The following is a 20090-nucleotide window of genomic DNA, read 5'->3' as shown; positions in this document are numbered from 1 at the left end:
GGGTTGGTGTTCGAAGTCAAGGTGGGAAGCCATCAGATAGTAAATAGAAGTGACATGAGGATGTTGACTCTTTTATAGAAATGTGTGGCATGTTACATTACTACAGGGAGACTAAAATAGTCAAAGGAGCAGCTAACTGATGTAAAAATGGGTTGTTGAACTAATGCCTTAGGAGGATGTATTCCTAATGAAGTGGGACCTCTGATAGATTTGAGTGATTTACATTCATTTAGATTCATTATGTGCATATGCTTGCAAATCATATTCTAGAAGTCTGAAGAAAGCTCTTTGGCATACGAGGAAGTCTAGTGACATCCTGTCTGTCACTGGTAATTTATGTAGATTTTAATACTGTTTTATCTGAAGAATAAGCTGTCTAATGAATGGATCAATAAAATTTCACAAAAGTAAACCACTCAAATCAAAACTAATTATATGTTTGGGAGGCATGATAAAATTATTTTAACTATGTAAAAGGAGATAACATTTTTATGACATAGTAAGCTGCTTATGGACATAAACTGATTTGATTTAAACTTTTGTCAGTTGAACAAAATATAGTCAAATGACCTCTGTGTGTAATGAAGTTTCCGTCCTTGTTGGCGGGTCATATTTCTCCTGTGCCATTCTTCTGCAAGATCTATGGATTTGAGTACTGGGCTGTGACTGGAATTGAAATTGCACACTCAAACTCTACAGCATCTGTAAGAGGAACTCTAGTGAAGTCTCCTAGTAAGGGGGACATGGAGGCCAAACTGGTCATTTTCTGTAGCCTCATAAACAATGCTTTTAGCAGTGGGACTGGAACTTCAATCCAGCCACAAAACCTTCAACCTACAGTCTGTCCTGCCAGCAAGATGTGCTGGAGTAATGGTGCCTCAGAACTTATGAGCGTGGCCAACCAATGACTGGTCCAAGTTGAGACCCATGCCACAAATGGGAGCCCGTGTCTGAAACTGCCTGGATGGCCAAAAATCGACTCGATTCCTAATGATATTCTGCTATATTCATAGATCAGGGCCTAGCCCAGTTGTCGTCAGAGGGCATTATCCAGCAACTGATAGGAGCAGAGGTAGAGACCCACAGCCAAACACCAGGCAGAGCCAGGAGAAAGAAAGATTGTAAGAGCCAGAGTCATCCAGGAAACCAAGAGAACACAACCCATAAACTCAACTAAGCAAGGCTCATAGGGACTCACAGAAACTGAAAGAACAAACAAGAGCCCTGCATGGGTTGAGCCACACTCCTTACCCTGCATGGGTTGAGCCACACTGCTTATACCTTACGCTTGTATAGCTTGATGTTCCCGTAGGACTCCCAGCAGTGGGAGTGTGGCTCCCGGACTCTTTTGCCTGTGATTGGTACCCTTTTTCTCCTACTGGGTTACCTTGTCCAGTCTTGATATGACTGTGCATAGTCTTACTGTATCTCATTAGACCATGTTTGGTGAACATCCTTGGGAGGCCTGCTCTTTTTTTTTTTTAAAGGAAGCAGGGGAGGAGAGGACCTGGAGGAGAGGGAAGTCACAGGTGTAGGGATTGGGAGGAGTGGAGGGAGGGGAACCTGTGATGCAATAAATAGGAAGAGAATAAAAGGAAAAAGGAGAAATTATAAATGGGGTATGGAAAAAATAAATAAAATTGGGAATTATAAAAAATAGGTTAAATGGCTAGCATTTGAATTCTGGCTCTAAAGAACTATGAACACCATGGCACTGGGAAAATGGCATTCTCATGTTATGACACTGAGAATGTTAAATTCTCTAGGCCTCAGTTTCCCCAATCATTGCAACCTATTTAATTTCTCAGCATCTTGTCAAGATTAAGAGATTAATGCTCATATAGTCTTAGTGTAGTGCATAGTATTTAGATAAATATTAACTATAGGCAAATGATTACTGTTATTTAATTTAAACATATACTTTGAATTTTACTGTATTTTCTTAAAGTGTGTACATCTAAAAATATGCAACTTAAATTCATATCTCCTTCAATCTGTCAACTGTCAGATTTTAGTTTCTAGACAACATTTTTTCTCCCATTTTCCCCATTTTTTACATTTATTTTTTGAGAATGTCATACAGTGTTGGATATTTCATGTGGGACACAGACAGAAAAGACACTACTGGAGCCCAATGGGTACAAGGGAGTCAGAGCATGGAGAAAATGGAAGAAGACAGTCAATACAGATCATGAATGAAAATGCTTCAGAGATCTCTTACTTTGTACATTAGTTTTGAAAAGTAGTAAAACTGGGATTGGGGATTTAGCTCAGTGGTAGAGCGCTTGCCTAACAAGCGCAAGGCCCTGGGTTCGGTCCCCAGCTCCGAAAAAAAGAAAAAAAAAGAAAAAAAGTAGTAAAACTACTTTTAAATATTAAAAATAATAATTTGAAATTACTCTCTGTAGCATTCTAGCTAAACTTTTTGATGTTTGTCCATTGTCTTTTGAGTTATAATCCAAGAGTCTTTAATATGTCTCTCATCTAGCCCACAATTTAGTTCCAACTATACTCAACTTCCCCCAACATCATATATTCTCACTCAGAGTGGATCTTCCTTGAGTTGTCCCCATGGCAACAACCTTGTCCCATGTCTATATATTCTTCCTGTCAGCCTTGTGTCAGAGCCTAACCATTTCTTCTATAAGAAGATATTCCAAACTCTGTGACTTCAAATTTCCCTTTTGTAGTCTTATAACTTAACTCTTCATGGTCTATTCAAGAAGTCTGTCCATCGTAGTATCATTATTAGTATCACTGATTGCTTAACCATTCTTCCTTGGGAGGTGCACCCCAGGAAGACTGTGCTCCAGCTCACTCTAATCTACTCAAGTCAGCATCCAAAACTTTCGAAGTCTGATTCAGAGTACAAAGGCTACCTATAACTGCTCTGGGGCCCAGAGTCTCTGACACACAGTACTGGTGTCTGCATGCATTGTGAGTATGCCATGCGTCTTCAGAGACCTCCGCTAGAGACCTGCCCCTGTAAAGCACCTTGAACTGCCAAAGGTCTTTCAGAGTTCATCAATGTAAAGTTTTAACGTGGCCGGGAACAGACCAGTTCCTATCAGTATAGGTAAAACTGGGTGCAACCATGTTCAGAAATAGTCAGTACAGGTAAAACTTGGGCAACTAGGTTTTGTAAACTAGTTCTTGAATTAGTCAGTATAGGTAAAAGCTTGGATGCTTAGATGTAACTACTTCCTGAGCTCGTCAGTATTTTGTTTTATGAAATATCGTTAAACTTAATGTTGTCAAAAGTGAATTCTTAGTGGTTTTGCTTGCTGTAGCACAGAGTGACAAGGTTCTGATGGCATGCAGACCTGGATCCAGCCTACTCTTCCTTCCTAGTCCAGCTTGGGAATACATGTGGAAGAAGAGGAAGTGGCTTCACATGCATGTCCACACAAGCACAGTGTACATGTGCTGTGCATGTGTGATGGGAAAAGATCTGCAAGCCATTCCTCCTGAAACTTGAATAGAGAAAGGCAATGACTACTGTTTTTCTTTTTGTGTTTATGTGGGGTGTGTGTGTGTGTGTGTGTGTGTGTGTGTGTGTGTGTGTGTGAGACGTATCCATGAGTTTGTGTATACATGTTAGCATGGGGGCATGGCCATGTGGACACTAGTGCATGTGGAAAGTTAGCGGGTAAGGTGGTGAGGTAGGGTCTTCCACCTGAAGCTGGAGACTGGCAGTTTTATGTAATGTGGCCAGCTGGCTTGTTCTGGGAGCCCTACTGCCATGTTCTGAGTGCTGGGATCCTGAGAGGCCTTCTTGCCTTGACTGTCACTTATGTGGTTGGTGGATCAGGACTATTGTTTATGTTTACACAACAAGTGCTTTACCTCATGAGACTTCTCCCCAGCCTAGAATGATGACTTCTAATGCTGTTGTTACCGATAAAAAGGTGCCTTCATGTGCAAAGTCATATCGCGTGTCAAATTGTCACTGATATTTCTATCCACTGTGTTATCTTTAAGTAAAGTAAGTCTGTTCTGGATTTGGAGGTTGCTATATGAATGAGAAATAATTAAAAAACAAAGTACCACTTTACTAGAAATGAATCCTCAGGAATATCCGCTACTTGAAATTTAACTCCTCAGTTACTTGGTATGCTGTTATATTTCACTAAAAATCCAGTACATGAGTTTTGAAATGTAAGATCCCCCCCGTGCATTTAAGTGTATGAGCTTAGAAGATTTGGCTAAGTATATGTGTTTATTTCTGTGTTTCTTTAAGTCAGTTAAATTTGATTATAATTTTATCCTTCAGGTAACATTCTCGCAAGCCAATATTACAAATAAATTGTGAATGAAAATGGAAACCATTCTGTAGACTTCCATGGTTGCTCAAAGCACGCCCCTAAGTACACTTCACCACTCTTTACTGTTTTCTTGTGCGTCAATACTGCCTGAATATCATTTTATCATTTTTCCTTTTAAGAATTCATCAGGATCCATGTGTGTTAGTATGAATTTGAATTTCTAGATGGGATGGTAAATCCTAAGTGTTAAAAAAACATTTACTCGAAATGAGCCTGGCACCGCTCTGGCATTAGACTAATAGCACACAACACGGAGTGGTCTGCTTGCAGTCTCGTGCACAGACATTTGTGTTCACTCCCCAGTCATTCTGGACCCAAACAAAGAAAACACTGCAGCAACATAAAGTTGTAAAAAAAGGATTTGGGAGCCTTGAAATAAGTCTTTTGCCAGCATCACAATTTTGCTGTTAAGATAGTTAAGTTTTTTGTTTAATGTTTTCTGGTTCTTCTTTGTCAAGCACCGTCCCATGTATCTTGACTGAGAAACCAAACTTTAAAAAGATGAATCTTGTCTGAAAGGCAGAGAGTATAATCAATAGATACATTCTGGTTGAAATGAACATTTTATAAGCTGAGCTCAGTTGTTCTTAAAACTTCTGGTTATCAGAGGAAGTATTCAAAAGTGATTGTATATTTTTTTGAATATTGGAACATGTACATCAGTGTTCATTTTCCATGCCCTATTATCTAGAACATTTAAATGTACAAATTGCTACAATCACTACTGCATTAAAGCAAAGTTTATCTTAATTTTATAGCTTTTTTCAATTGATATTTGACTCTGTGGAAAAGTGTATCTCCTGAAACATGAGAGAAAATTTTACAGAATATTCAGAAATAAACTTAGGTAATATGTAAGGGAGTAGGCCCTGCAATCTGCTAAAAGTAGATATTTACCACCACCTCCACTGTGTAGAAAATAAAACATCTCTCTACACTTCTGTTTCCCATGGGCCTGGTCTCCTCCCTTTCTTATGGAAGATTTGAAGGCAAGAGGTTCTAGTCTGTAATAAAGATGTTTTTATCCAGTAAGTGGAGAGAGTGGATTATGACCAAGTATCAGAAATGAGGGACTCCTGGAGTGGAGAACTCTTGCCCATTTTTAGCATGTGGTACATGATTTGGATCTCAAGTAGTAATTTCCTAAAATATGCAGTTCAAGATTTATGAAAATATGAAAGGGAAGTGATGGATTTTTCTCTGAACAATTTTTGAATGGTGTCAATTTTTTAATTAAACTATTTAAAAAGCACTTTCATTGGATAACTTAAAAATCATTTTAAGTTTACTGTTGACAGCATGTGACTAAAAGACACATATATGTTTATATACGTATATGACAATGTACCATACACATATGTACAAAACAGAATTTTACAGAGAGGGGAAATTTCATATTGCTCTTATAACACGAAAAGAAAAACTGCCTCCTAATCTAAGAGACACACAGGTACAGTCATTGCAGGGTCTCATACATTTCTTTGCTACTTACCATCCTTAAAAATGAGTTTTGAGGGGTTGGGGATTTAGCTCAGTGGTAGAGCGCTTGCCTAGCAAGCGCAAGGCCCTGGGTTCGGTCACCAGCTCCGGAAAAAAAAATGAGTTTTGAATCTTTGGTGGGGAGGAGATAGGTATGATGTGTTTCCAGTGCACTCGTATGGTTTCCAGTGCACTCGTATGGTTTCCAGTGCACTCGTATGGTTTCCAGTGCACTCGTATGGTTTCCAGTGCACTCGTATGGTTTCCAGTGCACTCGTATGGTTTCCAGTGCACTCGTATGGTTTCCAGTGCACTCGTATGGTTTCCAGTGCACTCGTATGGTTTCCAGTGCACTCGTATGGTTTCCAGTGCACTCGTATGGTTTCCAGTGCACTCGTATGGTTTCCAGTGCACTCGTATGGTTTCCAGTGCACTCGTATGGTTTCCAGTGCACTCGTATGGTTTCCAGTGCACTCATTGGTTTTTTTGGTTGAACCTTTTATCCTCTTTACATCCTTTTATTCTTGTTCTGTGAAGCTGGGTGCCTCCATTCTTAGGGCATATCCTTTTACAGCTGTTATATACTCTGGATGAATTGTTCTCCTTGTGCACACACCATTATCTCCTCTGACTGGTTTATTTTAAAGTCTCCTCTACTGGCTATCAGAAAAGCTACACCATCTTGTTTCCAGCTTCCATTTGATTGGTAGGTCTACTTGCACCCTGGGACTGTCAAGTGTGTCCTTAGCATTTCTAATGTATGCCTTTACCATTGAGATGGAGACCATGGAGATAACAGATAGTTGGATCAACTTTTAAGATACAAGCAACTAATCTGAGTTTCATTCTTGTTGAGCTGAGATAATTTATATTTAAAATTATTATTGAGAGATGTTTACAAATTCCTATGAATTTATTGGTTGTTTTGGAGGGTTTTTTTTTTTTTTTGGTTGGATGGATTACTTCTTCTTTTCATATGTTTTAATCTTGACAAGGGGTCAGTTGTGCTGCCTAGGTCTGGGTCAACTTCACACAAGCCATAGTCCTTTGAGAAGAGGGAGCCTCAGTTAAGAAAATGGCCTCACCAGATTGACCTCTGGGCCAGCCTGTGTTACAATTTCTTAATTAAAGACAGAAGCAGAGGGCCAGCCTCCTGTGGGTGGTGCTAGACCTTGGCAGGTAGTCCTGAACTGTAAAAGGAAGCTGGCTCAGCAAGCCAGTCAGGGTCATTCCTTTGTGGCCTCTGATCACCATTCCTTCAACCTCTGATCAGTTCCTGCCTGTAGGTTCCTTCCATGATTGTCTGCTCTGAAACTAATTACATCTATAATCTGAAATAAACTCTTTCCTCCCCAACTTGTTTTGGTTGTGGTATTTATCACATAAATATAAATCTAAATAAGACAGCATTTTTAGGAAGTAGAACCTTAACAGGAGTCCTTAGTGAGCCTCTCTACACTCCATAGGCCTCAGCTGCATCACATGAGCGCTTGCAGACAAAGATGTGTGTTATTGCATTAACCTTAATAATTATAATTTTATAGGTCATGTGAAGGTTGTATTTCTCTCTGTATTTTGTCTTAAAAATCCAATATACCTGACTATTCCAAAGATTAAAAACTTGCCATAGTGAAGATATTTATTTCATTAAGAGCTATTGTTTTTAAAAGGTCTTATTATTAATTTTATATAGCATCCAATATGTAATGAAAGCCTCATATGATTATAAAGGACTTATAAAGGACTATAAATATAATATCTCAATATTTTATATAGTTTCAGTAAAAGTGTTCGATATGTAAAAATTAAATGATAATATGTAAGATTATGACAGTATTTAGATTATTGTTTTTGCTGTTTTAATCTAATCATGAAGCTCATAGAGAAATGGAGAACATACATAAGTATGTTCTGAACGTAAGACATGCCTACAATGTTTGAGCAGAAGCAGCGTACTGAAGCTGTTACACAAAGGCCAGGGTACTGCATGGATAGGTGAGGCATAGTATGGGCTGCTGGAGTGGAAAGAAACGTCCATAGACCATTAACCCAAAATTCTTGACAGAATCATGTCTGTGCCATCTTAAAAAATAACACTTATTCTCTTCTAGAAAAGTGGTTCTCAACCTTTCTAATACTGTGACCCTTTCATACAATTCTTCATGTGGTGACCCCCAACAATAAAATTTTTTGATGCTTAATAATTGTAATTATGCTACTGTTATGAATTGTAATGGAAATGCTATGTTTTACAATGGCCTTTGTCAATCACCGTGAAAGGATCATTAGACCTCCCCACAAGGGTCTGACCCATAGGTTGAGAACTATACTTCTAGAATCTTCGTACCCTGACTCTCATAATTGCTTCACCTCTTTCTCAGGCTGTGGATCAACAGATAACCCTTCCCACACCTATCTGCACTCCTCCTCCTCATATGTATGTCACCCTGTGTGATTTTTCACTAGTCATCTTGAATTTCTTAACCACGTGTCTCCCTACTAGAAGAGAGGCCTGAGAAGACATGCTGTGTTTACTGACTGACATCTCTCACAGAGGAAACGTTCATCTGGTGTTTCCAAGCAAATCAATCAGGAACTTGAACTACATCCTAAGCATAATTTTTGTTTTCTCAATTTTTTGGACACATGTTGAACGGTCAAGTCTCATCTAGTCATTGATGAAGTTAGGGTGGTAATTTACTCCTTGGTTTCTTATCTCAGGTTACATATAAAGTAAATGATATTTTATATATATAAACTGAGACTTTTGTGACCAAAAGAATGTCTACCATAAAATTTAATGCTCATTTTTAGTCACCAAACATGAGTAAAATAAAAACACTATCTTATATTTGTTAGAAACTAATTTTTTAGCATTATGAGTAAATACCTACACTAAAATTCTTTGCCTAAAATCCTACTCTCCAGTGACTGTGATTATGATTCTATTTGGCAAGAAGTATATATAAGTAAATATCATCAATACTTTGCAAGTTGAATATATATATGTGTGTGTGTGCGTGTGTGTGTGCGTGTGTATGTATATATATATATATATGTATATATATATGTATGTATATATATATATATGATCAAATAGGCTTTATTCTGAAGATGCAGGGATGATTCAACATATGTACATTAATAATTGTAAGAAATCATATAAATGGTCTCAAAGACAAAAAATCACATGAGCATCTTAATAGATGCAGAAAAAGCCTTTAAGAGATTTCAACATGCCCACATGATAAAAGTCCTAGAAAGAGTAGAACTGGAGGGAACATACTTGAACAAAATAAAAACTATAATGATATACTAAGCCCATAGCCATCTTAATCATAAATGTAAAACCCAGAAACAGCCCATTTAAAACAGTAGTTAGACAGGGATATCCACTCTGCCTACTCCCTTTTCCATACAGAGTGTAAAGCATTAGCTAAAGCAATTCAATAAGGTAAGAAACTTAAGGGAGTGTAAATAGGAAAAAAGGGAGTCAAATTATCCTTGTTTGTTTTGAAATAATTATTACTCATAAGAGATGCCCAAAGTTTCACCAGAAAACTTATAGGAATAATCAATAAATTCATCAAAGCAACAACATAAAAATCAACTTTTAAAATACTCAGTAGCCTTTCTATGCACCAACTGCAAACGTTCGCAGACAGAGATGGTAGATATACTACACTCAATAATGAGACTGCATTCGAAGCAATCTCAGTGACCATTGCAAGAAAGAAGCCCAATAAGGAAGGTGAAAGACCTCTGCAGCGAGAAATTTAAATCTCCAAAGAGACTCTAGAGTGAAGTCACTAGAAAATGGAAAGGCATCCCCTGCTCCTAGATGGATGGAATTAATACTAGCAAAATGAGCGTTCTACTTTAAGTAGTTTACAGATTATGTGTAATCCCAATCAAATTCTCATCTCCTTCTTCACACACTTGGAAAGAAAACACACACACACACGCACACACACACACACACACACACACACACACACACACACACACACCCCACAGGTTGCTTTCTTTTGGTAGCAATAATACACGTTGGTGGGATTCCAACATGAGGGGTGGAATACTCCGCATGCTTTCTCCCTGCTTTGAGATCCAGTGACTAACTCAAGGATATAGGGTAGAACCAGACAAACCAAGGACCCCTCCTACACAACTCCCAAAGCTTCCCTAATCTTACCACACAGGGTTGTCTGGAATAGGATCCCATTGAAAGCCAAGACTCACTAAGGTCTACAAACTGTGAGGCTGTCCTGCTCCAGGGATACCATATTCAATTTGGTGGTCAGGATGGTGGGCCATAGACAGAAGCAGATCACAAGGCAGTTCCTTGGTGGCCACAAACCCCATCCTGGGGACCTGACTTTGAGGAAGAAATTAAATGAAAGCAGCTGCCAATGACAAGGTCCATATAACCCACAAGGTGTCACCGCACAGTAGCTGAGTTCAAACTCTGCACAGACCATGTGGCAGACATTGATATCGGAATTTTGTAGAGCACATTTGTGAAAGTTAATCACACTTCACACATCTTATCTTGGAATCCATCCTAAGAAAGATTCTCAGATTTTCTTTTAGAGAATGAAATGAAAAAGCAGAATGAGAATGGCTTCTTCAGGATGACTTGTCTTTTAGATACAAGAGTCAGGACTGAAGGAAGTCACACTCATGTTTGTGATGTACTTTGTGTGTGTGTGTGTGTATGTATATATGTGTATATATGTATATATGTGTGTATGTATACATATATATAAAAGTTGGGCAAAAAAATTGAAAATTGCTTTAGAATTAATCAAGGTTTATTAGAGTATATTATGTCTCCAGCTAATCAAGAATACATTTAGCTTTATGGAATGAATTAAGATGGGCAGTTGTGTAATCTCTCCATGAATTTAAAATGTCTTTCAGTGCCGATGGTATTTTCTAAGGAGATAGCTTTATTGGAGGTCATTTCTAGGGACTCATACACTTTTGTCCCTGTATTATCATTTCAGCTGAAAAAAAATACCAAATCATGATATAAAAATTGTACATGTTTGTCACAGTTTAATGAAATTGTTCTCTTCAACTAAGTTGACTGTGGAAGGAAAGTAAGTTTTTTTTTTCAATTAAAAATATTTCAAGTTAAGCTGCAGTTACTTTAGTGGGAGATAGTTGGTTATGCAAAGCTGATATTAATCTGATGTATATGGAATGGTTGCATATAAATTTCTCTCAAATTGCCTTGAACTTTTAATGAATAAAATGAAATTTTGCCCCAGGGAAAGCACAACCATTTTAAGTTTTATTACTCCTAAGTACTAACATATGAAGTTTCAGTCTCTGTTTATATATGTGATTTATTTTCTGCTCTGCTTTATATTTATATGATGTGTCGTGAAATATTGCATATGATATGTTCGGTATAACTTTGGCATTGGGATTGTTCCAGAGGGTGGAGAAGTTGCTTAAAATTCAAGACTGTTTTGTTTTAGACATTTGGAACAGAAATCTGTCTAAAACAAACCATATTCCTGTCTTCGTAAATAGATCATACTGGCCCGAACCTTTCCTTAATGAATGAGCAAATTATAATTTATTTTAAGCTCCCTGGGAGTGTGGCAGACACAGGTAAGTATGCCTAAGTCACCACGGCATCCATCTGCTTACAAGTACACAGAGAGTAACCGTGACACACCATCAGTCCATTCTCTGGGAGAAAAGAAACAATTACACCAAAAGATGCCACCCACAGGGTCAACTGGCCAACCTTATGTTGCCATCATACGCTCACGTTGCCGTCTTCCCTTCTTGTCTAGGGCTCATTCACCTCAGCCTAAGCACTGGCTCCCTGTCAGGGTTTTGGAATGTTTAACTGAGCATGCTTCACTAGGACACACAGTGAGCACAAACACTCCCTGAGAGGCAGATTCTTCGTGCATGAGCTCGCTTCTCTCAAGAGCTCAGTGTCCTCTCTTATAACTGGGTCTGTCCACTTTCTTCATGCCATTTGCTGCAGTCTTTTCTTTGGAGAAACAGATTCATGAAGGCTGGGCTCATCCCGTGGCACAGTTGTGAGGCCACCACTCCCTGTTGCTATGCTCCTCACTTGACTGGGACCTTTAACTGGTGCCAAGTTTCCAAAACGTTCAGAGTGAGGATTCCTTGGGGGCATAGCTCACTGCTCCCCTGCCTGCCCACCAAAAATGCCTACTAGGAAGAGGGCAACACTTAGCCTATGTTGAATATTCTTTTAAGTCATATGCTTTAAATACATATCTTAAAATTAATACCACTTTAGAATCCAGACATAGTGCCTTCATATTTATTTTAATGTCAACTCTTTGAAGAAACCATGAGATTGGCCTCCTTGTGCACACATACTTACAGACACCTGTTCAAGTTTTCTTAAATATTATACCACTCCACATGTATGGAGTGAATCAAAATAATTAATTAATACTGTTGATTTTATAAGCCATAGATTACAAACCAACTATTAAGATCTCAGTAGGATCACTGACATATTTAGACAAATTTAACTGAATAGTCCAAAAACCAACAGTCAATATATTGAGTCACAGATTTGCTTTTTTGAACAAAATTGAAGCACCAGGTTTGCATTCCTTTGTCCCCAGGGAACTAAAGTTGGGCACACTGCTTGCTTCAGGAGGGGTGTGTCTTAATTGAGTTTGTCAACATTTGCAGTTTCCATGACTGTTCACTCGTTCACACTGTCTACCCAGTTCCAAGGCGTCTGAGCCCACTGTAACTCATCTTCTTGGGCTATGTGTCAGAACCCCCTGCAAGCTCTCAAGACATCCTCTGTTGATTTTGTTTGAGACAGTCTCATGTAGCCCACACCGACCTCATACTCCTTACGTCGCTGAGGATGACCCTGAACTCCTGATCCCTTTGGCCTCCGTTTCCCTGATGCTAAGATTGCAGGACTGTGCTGGGATCAAACCCAGACTTGGTGCATTCAAGAAAAACACAGTACCTCATACCTACCAGATCCCTATCCTTTAAAAAAGGCTATTTTGAAAAATATTTTTATTTTTAAGAGTTATCATACAATTAGATTTTATTTTAATGTTTAAAATGAACATTGTTTTTGTTAATTCTCTTCAACTCTCTTCCTCTCTTCTTTCCCTCTTGCTCTTCACTGCCTCCCACCACACACACACACACACACACACACACACACACACACACACACACACACACCAAACACACACACACAAAGACTTCCCACTTTCATGGCTTACTTGCCCTGTTGCTCATCTCCTTTGGCATTAGCTTCCCCTCTTGAAATCTTCTTCCTAGTTTCAAAGTCTACACCCATACCCACCCAACATACACACACACGTTTAGACATCATGATTTAGGATCACCGTCCACCACACATTTAGACATTGTGATCTGGGATCACATATAAGAAAGACTTTCTGACACTGGGTCATCTTGCTAAAAATAGTGCTTTGTAATTCTGTCTGTTTCCCTAGAAATGTCATGAGTTTCTTTCCGGCTAAGCTAAATTCTGTTGTGTACGTGTACCACTTCTTCATCCTTACTCATTCCCGGATGGGTGTCTAGACTGATTCCCTTCCCTTGTGACTGTGAGCAGAGCAGCAGTGGGCATAGATGTGTAAGTGAGCATCTCTCTGGTGAAATATAGATTCCTGGATCTAAGACATTTTGAATCCAACTCACTATCCAGCAGAATTAGGCCTGTGTATTTACAAAGTGTCAGTGTTGCTGGTACCTCCCCTTGTTTAGGACTAAAGATAACGAAGCTACAAGATTCTTGTATTTGAGAAGTGATTTTCTTATTTTTTTCTGCTAAAATGTAGGGTTTTAGGTCACATTATTTCATGTCTATTCCTAATTTATCTGAGGAAAGTATAGGATAAAAGTAAAACAGACCAATGTTTAGCCTCATGCATTTGCATCTGTACTGGTCAGGCTCTGAGAGAGCTTTACCAGGCTTCTGTCAGCAAGTGCTTCTTGGTATTAGCAATATCTGGGTTTGGTGTCTGCAGATGGGATGGATTCCTAGGTAGGGCAGTCTCTGGATGGCCTTTTCTTCAGTCTCTGCTCCACTTTTTGTCCCTGCATTTCCTTTTCACAGGAGAAATTCTGGATTAATATTTTTGAGGTGGGTGGGTGACCTCGTACCTCAACTGAGGGCCATGCCTAACCTCTAGATATAGTCTCTACGGGTTCTATCTCCCCTTTGTTGGGTATTTCGGCTAATGTCCTCCCTGTTGGGTCCTGGGAACCTCTTGGGTCCCTGGCAGGTCCCTGATGGAGCTGATGGGGTTTGAAACTCCATAGAAAGAACAACGATACTAACCAACCAGATCACTCAGAGCTTCAGGAACTGAACCACCAACCAAAGAGTACACATGGTAGGACTCATGGCTTCAGCTGGATATGTAGCAGAAGATGGCCTGAACAGGCATCACTGGGTAGGGAGCCCCTTAGTCCTGTGGAAGCTCGATGACCCAGGGAAGGGGAATGCTAGGGTGCTGAGGTAGGAATGTAGGGGGGAGCACCCTCCTAGAGGCAGGGGGAGGGGAAAGAGGGTTTGAGGAGGGGAAACTGTGAAGGGGGATAACATTTGAAATTAAAAAAAACAATAAAAAAAGACAAAAAGTAAAGTAGAGAAATTAACTTATAAATTGCTGGGAAATCTGATTTTATGTCCTAATATGCTCCTCTTTTCAGATTTAATACATATACAAAAATATTTTTGACATTTATTGCAGTTATGGAGATGCTACACTCACAGAAAACTCACATGCCAGCTCAGTCTCCACCAGGGTGAGATGGGTGATGGGTATAAACTTGAGAAACTGTAGACCACCTCCAGAAAGAAGCTATGGACATGGTGCCATTTATGTTGAAACTGCAGTACATCATACATCATTTCAAGGAAGACAGGAAGTAACCAAACTGCACTACATAGAAGGCACATGTCGCAGAGGGCAGCTTTTGCTATAGTCTTATAAAATACCCCCCAATTTGGTTATATGTTTTGGATGATTCAGCTCTTACTTGAGATCAGTTCAAAAGGACCATGTTTATGAATTAGCCTTTGTTTTCCTTAGCTTTTCCGTCCCATCTAGGCAGGGCAGCCCAGTCTCCCATCCCTGTGGCATACATATTTCTAGAGTAATAAGTCTATTCTGGGCTAGATCCTGGGTAAGCAGGAACACGTGTCCTACCCCAGTAAGTAGAGGGCAGTGGGAAAATGTGAGAAAAGTCTACAATGTGGCTGCCATCGTTTACACTGTTCCCCAAAAGGCCTCCATCTTGGTTAGTAATGGTGGGACCTTTGAGTGTTGGGCCTAGTAGGAGATCCTTAGGATACTTGAGATTCGGTCCTTGAAAGGCAAAGTCCTGAAAGCCTGATCTCTCTTTAGTCTTCCTATTTTGCCTCACAACAGTGAAGGGAACAACCTTATCATATCTTCTCACTGGCCCAAAACAACCTCCAAACTAGTAAGCAAGAGTGAGATTGTGCGGATGATGATTACAGGGAGTTACTGTAACACTGCAGATACCTCAGTCACCTCTAGCTACCTTTGTGTCTGACTGGCTCTCCATCATCTTTCTTACCTTGTAGTTCAGATCATTAATAGAACACCTAACTGGTACTACCTTAAAAAGTCACAAAATGGGTCTATTTAAAAATTTCTATTTCAATTTACATCATCTAAATCACATTTCTGTTAGTATGTGTAAGTATGTTTTATAGTTCTGTCAGAATATCTTAAATATATTTTGGAAGCTGTGTATATAAGTGCAAGTCAGGGTTTGAATGTGAAGTATCCCCCACAGGCTCTTGGTCACCAGAAAATGGCATCATTTGGAGAGGTTGTGAAGCCTTTACAAGGTGAAGTCTTGCTGAAGGAAGTGACTCTTGGAGGTGGGTCTCGAGTTTTTATATCCAGGGCCCCCTTTCTCTCTCTAATTCCAGACAAGGATGCAGTATGACAAGCCCACTCACTCTCCTGCTGCTGTAGACTGCCTTCCACCATGCCTTTCTGCCTATCTAAACCTTCCTCCTTGGCATGGTTTCTTGTCAGGTATTTGATCAGGTCAAAAAGTAAAGGAGCTAATACTGTACATCTGGTGGATCATGTTCTTTCTCAATTTTTTAAAAATCTCACATATTTCAGATAGAATGTTCCTATGGAAACCACGCACTTGATGGTAATTGCTTACTTTGCATTTAGGAAATTATTTGTCCTTTTTGCATACATAAATTTCCTATAACAATAAAGATTTTTATTCCTCTGTTAATTTTGTGGTTTATTGCATAAAAATTATTTGCAAAGACTATAGTGAAGAAAAAGTTGGCTTTTCTTTAGATGCTACACGTATGCTTACTAATGTGTATAGTCAACGCCCTGCTAGATGTGGGTCTTTTCATCTCTTTGGGGAACCAAACTGCTCAGTAGATGGACAGGGATGAACAAAATAGTATCAAGGCCAAAGACAATATTTGCAACACATATGCAATACTCTGTTAAAGGATCTTCTAAAATTAAGAAAGCCTTGATTTCCCTCCTCTTACACATTATCATAGCTCTCTTTTAAATATATAACTTCCAGTTGTGAAACAAGTAAGAAATAGGAGAGAAGGCAATTTCTGTCCCTTCTCCACGCTTTGATGCATCTGTGGCTTCCTGAACTGGGCTTTATAAGTCTTGGGAATCTAATAAGAAACAGAGGCCCTGTTTGGTTTATAAATACATGAGGGATAATATTTAGGTCTTCAGAAATAAAAGTAGAGAATCATTTCCTTATGTTATCAATTCCTCTATGGGAAAGCATATTAAAATGTAGAAAATATAATAGTATGTAATTTAGCAACATAATATACAATGTGGGTTGAGAGACAATTACAGTGTTTTATTTCCCTATATTTTCCATTTTAACCGAATGCATTTTAGCAACAATTGGTTTCTGGTTGTAACATTACTTTAGCTGTTTCATAAAGCTTTATAGCAAATTGCTGTGGTGTACCAGATAAACTAAATTCCTGCCTTCACTCTTAAAGCCACATTATGAGCAGGCATAATTTTTTGCTTTTATTGGTAAGCTTATATTTTTCCCCTGTGCTATCAAAATCTTAGTTCAAGGTTGTTGTTCCTAACATTATTTTAGTGACTTCTTATGTACTTAAGGTTAAGGGTTTATTTTTATGCAACAAGCAAACTGTGGTGTTCCCATTTGGTTCCCAGTGAGCTGATATATAGGATACTCAGTTCTGGGGTCACATAGCACCCAACTAACAGCAGCAATTAGAATAGGAGCTTGTTGAGTTCTTCCCAGTATCCTGTGTCCCTCAAGCCATCCTGCCTGTCCTCTTTTAGGTGATCCCAACCCCAGTGTCTGTATAAGTCACTTCTCACTCATCACCATAAATACCTTACCTTTGGCTACTTTCCCTGAATATTGGAATTCTAAGGCAGTCTGACATCAGGGGCCCAACCTGAAATGACATCTCAGCATGCCTTTGTTCTCACAGTATTGGAATTCCACCCCAAGATTTTTCCATGCAAAAGAACTGGAGAAGTGTAACACAAGTAGGGTGTGGTAGTTCAAATCTGTAATTCCAACACTTGGGAATTACTGTGATCATCCCTGGCTATACGGATAAAGCCTGTCTCAAAGCAAGGAGAAAAAGGGAGGGAGGGACGGAGGGAGGGAGACCAAGCAAGCACCACCAACCCTCATATTTTCATCTCTCAGGTTTCATTGTCAAATTCTTTCCTCCTCCCATTTCCTCATCCTGTTTCTTCTGTAGTCTCATTTATCCCAGGTTAGTCTCCAACTCACTATGTAGCCAAGGGTAGCCCTGTATTGTCCTGCTCATCCTCCTGCCTCCACCACCCATGTACTAGGATTACACATATCTGACACAACACACCCAGGGCCTCATACATGTTGGGCAAATTGTCTATCTCAACTAAGCCCCATTCCCAGCTTTTGTCAACAGTTCCTACTCCTCTTTATGAAGCCAATATTGCCTGGATGCCTAAACCACACATAGAAAACCACAGCCCAATATCCCTTATGAATCTCAGTGCATAAATTCTCAATAAAATGCTTGACATTCAAATCCAATAACATATCACAAAGATTATCTACCATGATAAATTGGTTTCATCCCAGAGATACAGGGATGGATCACTGTACATAATGAATAAATGTAACCCACCACATAAACAGACTGAAAGATGAAAATCTTTCAATGATATCTGATCCTCTCATTAGATATAGAAAGGGCTTTCAATGAATCCAATGTCCCTTCATGGTAAATGTCCTCAGGAGACTAGGAACACAAGGGACATTCCTTGGCATATAAAGTCAACAAGCCTACAAGCAAGCCTACAGCCAACATTACCGTAAACATAAACAAAGCATTTCCACTAAAATTAGAAATGAGATAAGGGGGGTTGGGGATTTAGCTCAGTGGTAGAGCTCTTGCCTAGCAAGCGCAAGGCCCTGGGTTCAGTCCCCAGCTCCGGAAAAAAAAAGAGAAGAAAAAAAATAAAGAAATGAGACAAGGATGTCCACTCTCTCCATACCTGTTCAGAAGAGTACTTGAAGTCTTTGCTAGAGCAATAAGACAGCTAAAGGAAGGGGTCAAGCAGATATAAGTATGGGGGAGGGGAGATGCCAAAGTATCTTTATTTACAGATGGTGATTGTGTAGATAAATGAGCTAATATTCCACCAGGAAAAATCTTCAGCAGATTAACATTTTCAGCAAAGTTGCAGAATACTAAATTAATATACAAATGGCAAACAGACTGAGAAAGATATTAGGGAACTAGGAAAAATATATGTATATATCTCTTGGGGTAACTCTAGCCAAGCAAATGAAAGGTTTGTATAATAAAAACTTAAAAGAGTGTATCAGAAGATGGAAAGATCTTCCAGGCTCATGGATTAGTAGGATCGATATAATGAAAATGGCCATTCTACCAAAAGTAATCTACGTGTTAAATGCATATTTATTCCCATTAAAATTCAATGCAATCCTTTACAAATATTGTCTTCTACTTGATATAACACACACACACAGACACACACACACACACACACACACACACACACACACACATATATATATATATATATATATATATATATATATATATATATATACACACACACACACATAGGTAGTATATAATACACTAAAAATAGGGATAGATAAATTTACTCAACCACTATCTTGACAGCAATGTACTTTCAATGGGTGTTTCTACCTGGTCAGTCCTGCAGCCAAACATCTAATGGCCAGAGAGTCAAAATGAAGCACCTGCCACCTTCTGCCCAACCACAGAGAAACTGAGTGCTCTCTGAGGTAGGCACATTCTGTTTGTCCCACACAGTTTGACCTGCTTTGTGGCTACTGTTCATTGTAAGTTCGATTGCTTTAGAACTGGAAAGGTGGGAAGAATCTGGGAAGGTTTTCCTGTCCTCTCAGTAAAGGTCTCATTGGCATGTTCTGATGACAGAAGAGAAGCTTGATGACAGGGATGACACTGACCTGTGACTACACTCAAAGGGTTCTCAATGATGACATTAAACATCGAGCCAATATAAACATAAAGTATGTCTCAGAAATCTGACCACAAGGCTGGGGAAATGGCTCGGCTTAGGTGGTAAAATGTGCATCATAGAAGTGTTTCCAGTGCCCATGGAAAACGCTCAGTACAGGAGGCATGCACCTCTAACCCCAGTGCTGGAGAGGTAATTAGCCAGCCTAGCCAAAGCGATGAGCTTCAGATTCAAGGAAAGATGCTATCTCCAAAAAAAAAAAAAAAAAAAGGCAGATAACAGTAAAAAAAAATATTGACTTCTGTATCCCACATAGACTTGTGCACATATCCACATGAAAACACACACACACACAAACACACACACACACATACACACACATACATACACAACACACACATACACACACAACACACACATACACACACGTACACACACGTACACACATACACACACACAAACAGCCGACCTACGAACCACACACCCGCCTCAAGCCCATGACATCCTCTGCTGTTTATATCTTATCTATAAGATAAACAGCTCTTCCTCTTGGAAGCCAGCATGCTGCCTCGTCCCGAGAGGTCCGTGTGTGGGATGCTGCTGCCCCTTTGTGTCCTTCATATCTGTATATCAGGCATGTTCTCTAAGTAAGGCCAGCCCATCTGAGGAGCCAGGGAAGCTTTCCTCCACAGGGTGCTCACCCCTGGCC

General features: G+C 39.4%; 1 protein-coding gene across 6 annotated transcripts in view; it reads left to right on the top strand.

Annotated features, from left to right (window-relative positions):
- Nr3c2 (nuclear receptor subfamily 3, group C, member 2) overlaps nucleotides 1-20090 on the top strand; it is a 344237-nt gene that overhangs the window by 42768 nt on the left and 281379 nt on the right. The gene's annotated exons all lie outside the window — the stretch shown is intronic.

The sequence above is a fragment of the Rattus norvegicus genome, chromosome 19 (genome assembly GCF_036323735.1).
Source record: "Rattus norvegicus strain BN/NHsdMcwi chromosome 19, GRCr8, whole genome shotgun sequence".
Classification (NCBI taxonomy): domain Eukaryota; kingdom Metazoa; phylum Chordata; class Mammalia; order Rodentia; family Muridae; genus Rattus; species Rattus norvegicus.
The sequence above is the reverse complement of the archived record's forward strand: the minus strand, read 5'-3'. Positions and strand labels throughout refer to the sequence as shown.